Consider the following 13,544-nt stretch of genomic DNA (forward strand, 5'->3'; position numbering starts at 1 on the left):
TCTCCACAGATGCAGTGTGCAGGCTAATATTTTTATGATATTGAATGTTTCTTATTCCCCCTTTCAAGCTTTGAGGTCTAGCTAACTTTTACAGATTTTGCGTAGGTGAACAAAACAGGAACAAGGCAGAAACATGGTCCACGTAAGTTCAATTACGAATAGGGCTGCTTTTTGCAAATGGTGTTGAAGATTTGGTCAGGATTAATGGTGTCATTAATGCTGAGAAATACAGGCAAATGCTTATCCATCATACAAGACCTCAGAAGCACATGATTGGTCCCAAATTTATTCTGCAGCAGGACAACGACCCCAGATCAAGAGGTTCCCCGTTCAAATCTGGATACCCCCTACACCGATGCAGCCAGAAGGCTTTTATAAACATGATAGTGATTGTCTCTGCTTCTCACTTTCAAGCTCTGAGGTCTAGGTAACTTTTACAGAGTCTGCATAGGAAGCAAAATGGAACAGGCGGAAACATTATCCACGTAAGTTCAATTACGTAATAGTTTAAAAGTAGGGCGAAGTATGATCCACTTAATCATAGGTTGGTAGAAGCTTCAAGCAATGCAGAATGGTTTTTGGGACCATGGTTGGATGACCTACAATTTCATGTTGTTAAACTCCAAAAATTACCTAAACATGTCCAAAATTTATTATCTAAAGATATAACACTCTGGTTGCGTTGCCCTGGCCTTCAGCACGCACTGTAAGAATCTCAGAGTTACATAACTCAAGATTGTCCTTAAAATCCCACATAAACGACCAGCCTTTAGTATGCCGCTGAAGTTTGGACTCATGTCCTTTAAGCTCTTCTCTCCTCCGCTCTCTCTCTTTCTGTGTGTGATCATGTCTCGTGAATGCATGTAACTAACGACGCTTATTTTCCGAGTCCTTGTGGGTCTCCCTCTCTGATTTCCTTGGATGTGGTGGTGCATATGAATAGTTGAAGCAGCTACTGCCGTGGTCCTTCTTACGGCTGCTACGCCACTACTACTATTATAGTATATTTCATTACATTTGGTGTTAATTTAATTATCACTGTTAATCGGTTGATTCCATTGCACCCACTGCCTATATTATCATGAGTTGTATTTGTATCTCTCTTTCTCCCAACTGGTCATGTCAGATGACTGCCCATCATGAGCCAGTTATATTTTAAATTTGCTTACACATGTGTTACACCAATGCATGCTCTTCAGGGAATTTTGGGTTCTGTCAATTAGAGAATGTGGTCTAACCTTCACTATTGTTAAAATGTCTGAGACAACCTTTGCTATGATTTCACTGTATGTGAAATGCGTAGGTGAGCAAAATTGAAACTAGGGCAGAAACATGGTCCACAAAAGTACGCGTACGTAGACGCTTTGAGGGTAATGACAGGTAGTGGCCTGAAGATGCCCTTGTTCTAAGCCCAGACCGTAGAGAGCCGAAGAAGAGCCAGACCGGATGTTGTCGTATGGTTTTCACGCTGGCAAGCTAAGAAACCGAGCTTAGACTGAACTCACTGTGTGTCTTCTAAGACCACTTTATGCCTGTAAAAGTATTAACAGACTTACTGGTGTCAGAATACCTGTTGGACAGAAGACATGGCAAAGTTTAGCCAGCCGAGTGAGTTTAAGTTTGGAGCCCAACCGAATGGCCGGAGTGGAAACAACGATTTTGCCGGTGTTTACCCTACTGGTTTCCACACCAACTGGTTACCATCAAGACAGTTAAAGAAAGAAGAAGGTTTCCGTATGTTGTGTTTACTTAACAGCTGTCGTTGTGGTCTGCCTCTGTCACCATATTGTCACACAATCACAAACATATTCTGGCAATTTCAAAACGTTTCCCAGATCTACTGGAGCGAAAATGTTTTTGTCTAAGTAAGCACACATCACAGCCACAACAAAAATATAACTCTAAAAACAGTATAAGTTCGGGTCGAGCTGGTTCGCTCTTGTAGCTAAAATAAGAGTTCCGCAAATCCCAGAGCTCTACGCAGTAAGCTATATATCACTACATAAAGTTGCTTCCAGTTACGTCTTTATCAACTACGTCAGCAACGGGTAACACTTTGTTGTGAGCTAATCTAAAACAACTGGTTAAAAAAAAAATATCACTGGGTGTTAAGAGAACTTTTAGACACCACAATATTCCACTAAGGGCAACCGCACAATTGGTTCATTTAATTTTAGCATATTATTAAGCAGTTGCACATTTTGTTTTCCCCTGTATATATTTAAATATTTGTTCTTATTCTTTTATTATAATTTTTTTGTATACTGTATGTATGTATATTTTTCCTAGTATCTCATTATATTATATTCTGTGTTGTGTGAATGTACGTGTACTGCTGTAACCTGTAATTTCCCATTTTTGGGATCATAAATATCTATCTACCTTGGCTTAGTTTGTGAAATACGGATAATAGTTATCACGTTTCTTGGTCGCATCTACGGACAAATTGACTAATACTACTTCATCTTAACGCTCTGGGCCCTGAGGCCATTTTTACAGTTTAATTTCCGTCTGGTTTTATTTCTTAAAAAGCTTGTAAAACATCAACCTTTGTCTACAGTCAAGATATGAACATCATTTTTTTCAGGACAAACTGGGTTATTGGAATATTTGGGTTGCAGTGAGGTCACTTGCATGTTAAAAATGGTGTAGGGCCTTAGATAGATAAATAAATAAATAAATAAATGAATCTTCCAGATATGTATTGATATCACAGACATATAAGTAAACCTAAGCCATTTTCCATTCTAAAACACTTTCATGTCTTGGGATCACACTGTGAAGATAATCATTATAACTTATACAGTTACAAAACACATGCATTTTTTCCAAAAAGTTCAAACGTTTTCCTCTCATGACTTTTTACTATCAAATAACTATAATGTCATATTTATTGATATTACACCCACAGCAATGTTATACAAGCAAATATGTGTCAAATATTGCATATTTTGCCTTCAATAGAGTCTATAGGCATTTTTGTCCCTCTGGCCTTCCATACAAGAGTTTGCCTTTAGGTCCCATATATGGGCATGTACTTCCTGAACACATAGACGGGACAGACAGGGCAGACGCTGAGGGACGATCTAGCGGAAGAAAACGAGCCAAACGCGAGAATTATGGATAAAAAGTGTCAATCTTGGTATAACAGTATGGATTTAAAGCCCAAAGAGGCTGAAGTTCCAGGCTGGATAGAAAACCCCTGAGGCTAGAAAGACCCGAAAAGACCCCGTAAAGCCGAAAGCGTCAGGATTGAAACGAAACCGAAAGTGAGTAAATCGCTCGTATGGTTAAAGTTATTAAACTAGGATCAGAGGTACTTTTAAACTCGTGGGCGAGTGTCTCGGTCAGAGGGTTGTTTAACCACCCACTAAGTTACACATTGTGATTGACACACATAACGATACATTGAACAGTCAAATATTGTCGAAAGTCACAGAAAAGTGGTAATACACAACGCAATTTGAATGCATGGTCTAATGATTTACAGTCATCTCTCCTTTTGTGTAGCCATATGGTATGGGATATGGTAATATCTCTGAATTTCACAACAATGGCTTGTAAGCCTATAGTGTTAAAACCTACTGACTTGGCTCCAATAACCAAGCTTGTAATGAGTCTTTCATCAAATCATCCCATCCAACTGATGTGAAGTTGTTCTGAAATCAAACTCCAACATAGCAAAGTAGCTGTTTTATATTCTTTAATGAGCTTATTCCTTTCAACATGTCCTGCCTAGCAGCCTGGTGTACAGTATGAGGACCTGAACACCTTGTTGTGCCAAACAGATGTTACTTTAGCAAGAGAGAGGCACGTTTTTATAAAGTACATGCTGGACAAAAGTAGTTCTGGTTCAAAGGTGGTCTCCCAACACACACCCATGAAACCACAAACGCATGTTGTGCACTGGATCTGACAAAAAGAAGCAAGTAGATTATTTTTACGTTACATTTTTAACATATAGAATGGTGAATGTGCTTACCCATCACATGACCCATCTTTTTTTGTTCCTGTTGACTTGCATGCATTGTAAATGCAATGTAAAGCGCCTGCTTCTCCTTTGGATAAATGACCTTCACAGTACATGCAAGATCATGTAAAGAGGATGTAATCTTACATTAAAATAGTCATTTTATATCATAGCCATGGGGTCAATCTGAATATTGACCCTGAATTTTGGTATTTAAATATTTTCAAGCATATACATCATGATTTCTGATGATGAAATACTGGCATTTCCCTTACTCCCACCTGTCTTCCAGGTGCCAGATTCGCAGGTCTCTGCAATAATTTATAGGTCCTACCTAGCTCCACAACACCCCTTGGTGTTTTCCAGACAGATTTCTGCTAGTACTGATAATTAGAAGACAGTATTTATCAAGGATAATTTGTAATAGCATGCGGCACAGTTTCCAACAGGTCATCCAGTCCTGATGCAAATGACACTTATGCATGTATGCAGATGGATTTTAGTATGTTGTTGGGCAAAATCATTTGCATGAAAACATATACTTACGTTCCTCTGGGGACTGGAGATTTGTGCATGGTTGTGGACTGTGTTGATATGGGAGATTGGGGAACCTGGGACACTTCAAGGGGTTAGGCTGCACTACTGAAGGAGACGTGGAGCAGGAAAGGCTGTAGTGCTGAAGGCGGTGTGGAGGCAGCCCACCATTTACCTGGTATTCTCACTTGTAGTTCCACATATCTTTTCTGGTGGTCAATGTTTTCTTCAAATAATTCCCTTCTCTTCAGGTGTGCACTTTTACCATCAATGTAAACAATGGTGTACGGACCTAATAAATCAGCTTCTAATTTGCCCCCCTTTCTTGTTCCTGGCCAATGTTCTTTCTTAATACCAGGTCCCCACCACAAAGCCATCATCCTGGCCCAATGCACGTTTTTCCTTCTGCACACTCTGATGTGCTGCCAATATATTGGCCTCCACTTGGGGAGATCATCTGACAGTTTGGAATTTAATGTTACCTCCTCACTTCCAGCCTGCATTTACTTCCTCTTTGGTTTCTGTAACATTGGTGGAATAAATGCCACAAGTAGCCTACAGATTATAGAAGAGACCATTATTGACAAAGTTGTTCTATACTGCAGGAAAATGCCATTTTACCTGCCACTTATCTTGAATTTCAGAAGTGTCTCGGCCCCCTGTTGCAGTCAAACGAGGATAGGACCCACACCGAGACGAGGACAGCAGGCAGGCAGGCAAGGTAAACAAGAATTTATTAACACAAAGAGAATACCAAAAAAACATAGGGATCCAAAAGGCAGCGGCAAAAAAGTCCAAAAAGGAGAAAGCAAAATGAAAACAGAACACGGAGACAGGACAAACCAAAAGGCAAAAGTTTCAAGGGAAAAACCACGCAGACGACAAACGATCTGATAAGTGAAAAAGGGAACACAGACATAATTACAAGGGTAACGAGGAACAGGTGATCACAGGTGAATCACTTTGGTGGGGGCAGGACAATCAGAAAGACACTCACAGGGAACACAAGACAGGAACAACAACACAAGACATAAACACGAGGAAAACGACAGGACCAAAACCACAGAAAGAGGAAAGAAAGCAAAGTAAAACCGCAAAACCACAACACCTCCCTTCCATACATTAGGTAATATTGTGAGTGTTGTGGTTTTTGTTTTTTGGTGCGTAGACCAAATACGGTGGCCTATAACAGGGTCCCGTTGCTTTGGTGACCCGCACCACTTTTTCAAAGCCCTAATATGGAAAATAAATAAACTATTCACTAAAGTTCAGTTACATTAATCATATAGAAATAAGTTAAGAAAAACATGATTCACACCCTTGAATGGTGCCATGGAGCCTTTCCCACTAAGCCATTGGTTTGTGGGTGGTATGGGGCATAGAGGCTTCTGGCATGCCAACTTGGCACACATGTCAAGGTAAATCTGGCAGTGGATATGAAAATGAATGTTATTGTTTTTTCCCCCAGAGAGCAACAATGCAGTGATATCAAATGTCTCAGAATTTGACTTACTTTGAAAACAATTTCTTTGCCCTGGTCTGTGAGAATGCGTTTGGATGCACCATATTTATAAAAGAAGTCCTGATGCAGTCTGAAACTCTTTAGCCGTCTTGCTTTTCAGTGTATATACTGTACTTCCATCCATTTGTGAAGTAGTCTCCCATGACACATTTAAAATGTTTCCGTATTGGGCGTTTATTTGCCAACTAGGTCCATTCCAACAAGCTGAAATGGTTCACAAACCTTAAATGCAACATAACAGTAACATAAATAAGACTTCCATTCACCAAATGTTAAATGTAATGGGTCAGATTCACCTCTATTGGTTTGTACTGTGTCTTGTCCTTTATAGAGGCCCTCTTTCTCTGACAGTCATCACACTGTCCAAAAGTAAACAATTAAAAAACACTGGTGAAATATGTAGCCTAAAGATTTGCATATCGCCACAGAAACATTTTTATTTTTTAATAATATGCAGTCACCCTTTTGTGATTTGGCTTTCATCCCAGGCTAGTAATACCGTTGCAGGATGGCATGCATGGTTTTGCTCCTCCACAGTGACCCCGATGGCATGGCATGAAACTCAACAAATAGTTGTTGGCTTCCTGTGAGTTAAAAACACTTTGCCAGGTGATGCCTTTGTTCATCTTGCTTTCTATGGCACTGGTAATATAACTCCCTGTCTATAGAGATTACATTGATAATATTTCTGTAGCAATTACAGAAAGTTTAAAAAAAAGTGTTGTTGTCTGATTTCCTTACTCACTATGAGTTGGTAACTCTCGCCCTTCATTTTATCACATAACGCTGATTAGTTGGTTACATGGGTACGTCTGTTTCGGTTTGAAATCCAGAATGTTTTTGACGAGCCGAGCGTCCATGCTTAGGCACTAAGGACCTTTTTCACTGCAGGCGTTTTAGCTTGCCATAGTAGGAAAAGCACAGCGCAATTGATAACCTTAACGATTGGTAAGTTCCTCAAGTGCCATAGTAAGTTATTACAGTATCTGCATGCACACACCAGGCCTCTCCTAACTGTAATGCAGCCATTGTTAAGGGGATCAATTTCAGCTTTGCTTTTCCTACTATGACATGTAAACATATCTGTTGTAAAAAAGTCTATTGTTTACTAGGATATATATAATATATATATATATTATAGTCGCTCTCTTGACAGATTTTAAATGGACTGATTGATGACTACCAACTAAACATAATTTAGGCTACGTACCGTGATTGTGGATGTCATATAACCCAGAGAGAAAATCAATCACAAAAATGAACAAGCTCATTAAATAATATCAACAGCTACTTTGCTGTGTCGGAGTTTGATTTCTGAACAACTTCACATCAGTTTGGATGGAATGATTTGCTTGGTTAATTCGGAGCCAAACTCAAGTAAGTTTTACACTGAAGCTATTACAAGCCTTTGTTGTTCCAATTCAGGGATATTGCCATATTCCCACCATATAGCTACACAAAAAGAGAGACAATGACAGTAAATCATGCATTCACTTTTCTGTGACTCGTTGGCAATTGCGTATTAGACAATATTGACTAAATGATTTAACTGTTAAAAATGTGTGTCAGTCACAATGTGTAGCTTAGTAGTTCTATGATGAAGTAAGTAGTCAATTTGTCTGTATATGCGACCAAAGAAACGTGCTACAATCATCAGGTATTTCATAAACTAAGCCAAGGTAACCAGTTGTTTTAGATTAGCTGACAACAAGTGTTGACGTAGTTGATGAATACATAACTCAAGGGACTTTAGTAGCGATATGATAGCTCACTGCGTAGAGCTGGGCTTTGGTGGGAACTCTATTTTTTGCTTCAAGATCGCAACCAGCTAGACTGTAATCTGGTGCTTAATTAGACAAACTTTTTCGCTCCAGTAATCTGGGAAATGATTGAAAAGCGCCGAATATGTTTGTGATTGTGTGACGATTCTGGTGACAGAGGCAGACCACAACGGCAGCTTTAGGTAAACACACATACGGAAACCTTCTTCTTTCTTAACTGTCTATGATGGTAACCAGTTGGTGTGAAACAAGTAGGGTATAACACTGCATTGGTTAGCCATGAAGCTAAACAAAGATGACGCGAGATTCAGTGAGTTCGCTGATCTACGCAATGGGCAGTGAAGCTAAAAGATATTCAGTTAATTTGAGTTTGAGAAGGAAGGCAAAAAGAGGGACTTTGAGGTGTTCATGAAAAGTGTGACGACTACTTCTTTATTCCACAACTTACACTTAAGCGTACATGTTTCTACCAACGGAGCCAGCAATCGAAAACGGCGGAGCTGTACATCAGAACTTATATGAACTAGCAGAGCATTGTTATTCAGGACTACGGAGGATGATCATAACATCGCCTTGTGGTAGGAATGCAGACAAAGAACTTTCCTGTCATTTCCAGCTCAAAGCAGACCTTTAAACCAATCGACCGGACGCTCAGCTGGCCAATGTTAATGCTGTCAAGGGAAGTTCGGATAGTATTTGAATAAGGGTCAGCGACATGAGAACAGCAGCCAGGGAGCCAACACAAAGGAGGAGTGTGGGAGTGCGGTAAGCCACAACACTCCAATGAAAGCATTGCCCTACATTAAAACAAGTGCAATAAGTGTCGCAAGGAAGGACAATGTGAACGTAAATGTCATTCTAAAGCAGTGAGAGAAGTCACAAATAAAGCTAGAGCCTCCAGACACGAGTTTTGTAAGCCCAGGGGGTGATCTCAAATGCATGGTATGTTCCAAGGTCCCCAGCCATAAGGGGGAAAAGTACTCTCTTAAGGTGTATGTGATAGATGGAAAAAGCTGCTTACTAGGCCACAGGAACAGTGGAAATGGTTCTAGTGAGAAGATGGACAAAGTCAGCGGCATGTTTGGATCCAGTGGGCTATTGAAACTGAGCCAGTCAGAACAGCCTGCAAGATGACGCCCAGCCATATGCATGCCGACAGCAAGGCGGATACCCCTGCCCCTGGTACCGCGGTAAAAAAGTAACTGCAGCATGGAGGATAGGACATAATCAAAAAAGTAACACAGCCAACTGAATGGTGCACGCTATGGTGCCAGTACTCAAACCAACAAGAGAAGGTCCCTCTCTGTTCAGCTAAGGAAACTGAACAAAGCATGAAACGGGAGAAGTAAATCCTGCCCACAGTGGAAGAAATATGCCAAGGCTCTCGGTTCAAAAGTGTTCATGTCACTGGACGCAGCTTTAGAAAGCAGGATGCTCACCACTGATTGCCTTCCGCCGTCTTCCTTTCGGATAACAATTGCTCCCAAATTTTCCAGAGGAATGCCGGAGACCTGGCCGGCCTAGAAGGACAGAGATCTTTTTATTGGTTATATTTTGATTCACCAGAGCAGAGGAGCAACACAACCGACATCTGGCAGAGGTGTTGAAGGTCATAAAGGCAGCAGGGCTCAAGATGAACCAGGCAACCACTCTGAAAGTAACATTCCTCCTGTTCATATTTTACAAAACTTAAGCATTCTTCAGTCTCATCTATTCCAGACAACAAAGTGCTTTTCTACAAACATATTTCAAACATCGTTCTCTTTTTTTTCCTATACATTCAATTCCTTGACTGAGTTTTGCCCCCTAGACCCCCCCTCGTCCATAATCACAGTCTAGTCTGTCTGGGGGCTTGCTCACTCTGCCAGAGCGAGTGATGGTCACACCCTTGTGTGGGTTCAGAAGTGTTTTGTCTCAGTCCCATGAGTGTCCTCGTGTTCCTGACATCAGAGCAAACTGGTTTGGGCTTTCACTGAAGGATGTGATCAGCTTGGTGTGGACTGCATGTGCAGGTGCCTTTCCTCCTGTAGCGCTCTCACTTTGCTCTCTCAATGATATAGGACTCTTGAGTAGAACTGGAGCTTTGAACGATAGCAGGCATTGTCCACTGTTTGTGGGCAATGCTAATGCCAAAGGGAGTAGATAAATCTTTAAATTGCACACACCATTGCTAACCGAAGTAGTTGATCTTTAGATTGTTGAACTAACATGAATCTGTTTCTGCCCTCCTCCAGTTTGGCTCAACTCTATACAATCAGTAAGATGGGAACCAATGACAACAACTATCATAAAGATGACAGCCTACACATCATATTAGGGAGCACCCAGAGTTGAACTGGGGACCTCTTGATCTGCAGTCAAATGCTTTACCACTGACTATACCCCACACATATGTATGGAATATGCTTATTGTGAAGCAAACAATGGCTGGTCCTCCATGGTGTGGTTGTTGTAGGTAGACGTCACCACGCCGTGGTAAGGCGAGTAACCGGAAGGATGACTCAACGTTGAGTTTTCAGTGAAAAGGGAATATTTATTTTTCCCAATAAGGCCAAAGGCAAAATTAGTGTAAAAAAACATCAAAAAGGATAATAAGAATCTAGACTTTCAAATAGAAGAACGAGACTTGTGAGTCAAAGAACAAAGCAAAATACAACTAAGGAACAGCTGTTTACCTAATGCCTTTGACTACACTAAAATCGGCTAACACGAGACTTACGTCTACTTACTTACAGCCTTTTCCTATATTTGAGCTGACCCAAACCGAACTGGCGCTCCTTTCAATCTGACTCTCCTGGGTAACTCAAACCTCCCTCTAAATACCCTGATAGCACACACCTGTAAGGGATCAAACCTTCCCAATAATGACTCAGGGGGGGCGCAGGTGGGAAGTATACAAACGGCTTTAACAACAGCCAAAACGCTATTCACGTAGCGAGTTACTCATAGTAATATAAATACAATCCTAACAGGCTTAACCGTACACAGGATATGAGGACACAGATAGATATCACAATATGCACATATGAATGACTGGTAAACCAAATAACAAATAGCTAACCAGAATCAGTTGTGATGCGACTAGTGTAACTCAGAATAAATAACCAACTAAAAGGATAATGATGAAAAGAATGATTAACAGATTAGCAAGTTAATGGATTCAACATGTATGCATATATCACCGTAGTCTTAGTTGTTCAAAGTGCGCACTGGAAAACCAGGTGATAACTGTGAGGCTGAAGATGAATGGAGTAACGGATGTAGCTAAACACAATAACAGTAACAAACATGTGGCACACACATTAGCATACATTAAGAATCTTTGAAAGTCAATGTCCAAACGTTCAAAGTCAAAGTAGCGCATCGCTACGTGACGTCGCAAAGCGCCCTGTCACAGTGGTCAACAATACAGTCTGTACCCACATTCCAATAAAGGTTTTCATGAACTTTTTCAAGTATCCAAAACTCATCTCTTGTATGAAAGGCAGTTAAAGAAAGACACATCTGAATTAATGTCAATTACAACTGATGTCAACACTAAGGGCAGAAATATGGTCCACACAGAATCCTGCATAGCTCAAAGTGTCTATGTACGCGTACTTATGTGGACCATGTTTCTGCCCTAGTTAGATTTTGCTCACCTGCGCAAACTCCATTCCAGTATTTATTAATTGAAACCTAAGAGAAGTTATCTGAGGAAATTTACACAGTGAAGTCTAGACCACCTCTGATTGACAAAACCCAACAATTCCCAAAAGAGCATGGATTTGTGTGACAGATATTAGGAAAAACTTGTTTTAACAGGCAGAATCCTAGCAGGCATAGCAGGGCCCAGCAGGACCACGGCAGCAGCTGCTTCCACTATTCAGTGCCCACCACAATCCAAGAAAATCTTAAAGGGGAGAAAGCACAAGGACTTTGGGAAAGAAAATATGCTAGTACATGGATTCAATGTCACGATTACATACAGATGGAGGAGAGAGAGAGCTCATGTGCACTAGGATTCTCCCAGCAGTTTAAATCTTTAGGAGCATTACTAAAGGCTGGTCATTTATATCCTCAGATATCCCTTACATCTGCTGAAGGCAAGGGCTAGCTAATGCCAAAGGGAGTGTTAAATCTTTAAATTACACACACCATTGCTAACCAGAGTAGTTGAATCTTTAGATTGTTGAACCTATGAATCTTGTTTCTGCCTCCTCCAGTTTGGCTCAACTCTATACAAGTCAGTAAGATGGGAACCAATGACGCAACTATCATAAAGATGACAACCTACACACATCATTTAGGGGCACCCGAATTGAACTGGGGACCTCTTGAACTGCAGTCAAATGCTCTACCACTGAGCTATACCCCCACACAATATGTATGGAATATGCTTATTGTGCAGCAAAACAATGGCTGGTCCTCCATGGTGTGTCAACAATACAGTCGTACCCACATCCCAAAAAGGTTTTCATGAACTTTTTCAAGTATCCAAAACTCATCTATTATGAAAGGCAGTTAAAAGAAAACACATCTGAATTAATGTCAATTACACTGATGTCAACTCTAAGGGCAGAAATATGGTCCACACAAGAATCCTGCATAGCTCAAAGTGTCCATGTACGCGTACTTATGTGGACCATGTTTCTGCCCTAGTTAGATTTTGCTCACCTGCGCAACTCCATACCAGTATTTATTAATTGAAATCCTAAGAGAATTTACTGAGGAAATTTTACACATAGTGAAGGTCTAGACCACACCTGTAATTGACAGAACCCAACAATTCCAAAAGACCATGGATTTGTTGTGGACAGATATTAGGAAAAACTTGTTTTTAATGGGCATAATCCTAGCAGGCGTAGCAGGGCGTCCAGCAGGACCACGGCAGTAGCTGCTTCCACTATTCAGGTGCCACCACAATCCAAGAAAATCTTAAAAGGGAGAAAGCACAGACTTCGGGAAAGAAAATATGCAGTGCATGCATTCAAGTGTCACGATTACATACAGATGGAGAGACAGAGAGGAGCTAGTGTGACATAGGAAGTCTCCCAGCAGTTTAAATCTTTAGGAGCATGACTAAGGCTGGTCATTTATGTTAACTCAGAGATCCCTTACAGTGCTGCTGAAGGCAAGGGCAATGCTAATGCCAAAGGACTAGATACATCTTTAAATTGCACACACACATGCTAACCAGAGTAGTTGAATCTTTAGATTGTTGAACTAACATAACCTTGTTTCTGCCCTCCTCCAGTTTGGCTCAACTCTATACAAGTCAGTAAGATGGGAATCAATGACAACAACTACATAAAGATGACAGCCCAGACACATCATATAGGGGGCACCCAGATTTGAACTGGACCTCTTGATCTGCAGTCAAATGCTCTACCACTGAGCTATACCCCCACATGACACATATGGAATATCTTATTGTGCAGATAAACAATGGCTGGTCCTCCACGGTGTGGTCAGCACAAGGACTCCACATAGAAGCTACTTTAGTTACATGCATTCATGGAACATGAGCACACACAGATGAAGAGGGAGAGTGGAGAGAGAAGCTTAAGTGACATAGGAAGTCCCCTGACAGTCTAAACCTTTGGCAGCTCAACTAAGGCTGGTCATTTATGGTTATGGACGTATTAGCGTTATCCAAACATGGTCAATAGAAGTATCATGTATTGCTTAAAACATCTACCTTCCTTATCTGCTTCTGGATCATGCTTTCGCCCTGCTCTGTTTTGCTCGCCCATGC

General features: G+C 40.9%; 2 non-coding genes across 2 annotated transcripts; both read right to left on the minus strand.

Annotated features, from left to right (window-relative positions):
- Nucleotides 1-12,093: 12,093 nt before the first annotated feature.
- Nucleotides 12,094-12,164, minus strand: trnac-gca (transfer RNA cysteine (anticodon GCA)). The gene has a single exon. It is a non-coding gene; the product is annotated as a tRNA-Cys (tRNA).
- Nucleotides 12,165-13,125: 961 nt separating this feature from the next.
- On the minus strand, nucleotides 13,126-13,195 carry trnac-gca (transfer RNA cysteine (anticodon GCA)). Its single transcript has one exon. It is a non-coding gene; the product is annotated as a tRNA-Cys (tRNA).
- Between the last annotated feature and the right edge of the window lie 349 nt (nucleotides 13,196-13,544).

This window comes from Etheostoma spectabile, chromosome 4 (genome assembly GCF_008692095.1).
Source record: "Etheostoma spectabile isolate EspeVRDwgs_2016 chromosome 4, UIUC_Espe_1.0, whole genome shotgun sequence".
NCBI lineage: Eukaryota > Metazoa > Chordata > Actinopteri > Perciformes > Percidae > Etheostoma > Etheostoma spectabile.